This window comes from Triticum dicoccoides, chromosome 3B, assembly GCF_002162155.2.
Source record: "Triticum dicoccoides isolate Atlit2015 ecotype Zavitan chromosome 3B, WEW_v2.0, whole genome shotgun sequence".
Lineage (NCBI taxonomy): Eukaryota > Viridiplantae > Streptophyta > Magnoliopsida > Poales > Poaceae > Triticum > Triticum dicoccoides.
In genome coordinates this window covers 587359197-587360165 of record NC_041385.1, presented here as the reverse complement: position 1 = coordinate 587360165, position 969 = coordinate 587359197, and the positions used below count along the sequence as shown (strand labels likewise).

At 51.0% G+C, this 969-nt stretch overlaps 1 long non-coding RNA gene across 2 annotated transcripts in view; it reads right to left on the bottom strand.

Moving 5' to 3' along the window:
• The window catches only part of LOC119281608, a 15821-nt gene that overhangs the window by 2881 nt on the left and 11971 nt on the right, over positions 1 to 969 (bottom strand). The gene's annotated exons all lie outside the window — the stretch shown is intronic.

Below are 969 nucleotides of genomic sequence, written 5' to 3'. Positions count from 1 at the left end.
CCCCAAAAATCCCAGTAAGAAAGTAATCATAAGAATTAAAGCCTAGCAGAGAATCAGTTGGCATGTCAACAATCAGACAAAATAAAACCTATAGTCCTCGATTTTCGTTCCATCTAAAAAAGGTGTAATGTTAGAAACGGGAGTAAAATAAAATGTTGTGCAAATAAGAATCTAGAAAATTCATATAAGCGATGAAGCAAAGATGAAGAATAAATTTAATCTGCAAAATTCGTCTCGAGACTGCCATGCTTCACCCAGGAGCTAGGAAAGCTAGAGTGCATATCTGTAACGCCCCGGATCCGATGCGCCAGGTGTCCGCCAGTTATTCGCCGTCGTTGCCATGTCACCTGCTTGCGTGTTGCATTTTATCATGTCATCATTCGCATTGTGTCATCATGTGCATCGCATTGCATCGCATACGTGTTCATCTCTTGCATCCGAGCATTTCCCCCGTTGTCCGTTTTGCAATCCGGCGCTCCTATGTCATCCGGCGTCTCCCTCTTCTCTCTTTTCATGTGCGGGTGTTAAACTTTCTCGGAATGGACCGAGTCTTGCCAAGCGGCCTTGGTCTAGCACTGGTAGACCGCCTGTCAAGTTTCGTGCAATTTGGAGGTCATTTGGTACTCCAACGGTTAACCGGGTAACCGCAAAGCCCTCTTTAAGTTGCAGCCCAACACCCCTTCCAAACTGGCCCAAAACCCATCTAACTCCCCTCCATTCTCTCGGTCGTTCGATCGCGATCGTGTGGGCGAAAATCGCACCTCATTTGGACTCTCCTAGCTCCCTCTACCTATATATATGTGATCCCCTCCGAAATTCCCGCAGTCCATTTCCCCTAACCCTAATTTTTCCCCTCCGCGCCGCGCCGGACGCGTCCGCCGGGTGGCCGGACACGTCCGCCCGCGCCCGCAGCCAATCCCGTGCTGCCACCTGTCCCGCACGTCGCCCCGCGGCTCCCCGCGCCGCCGC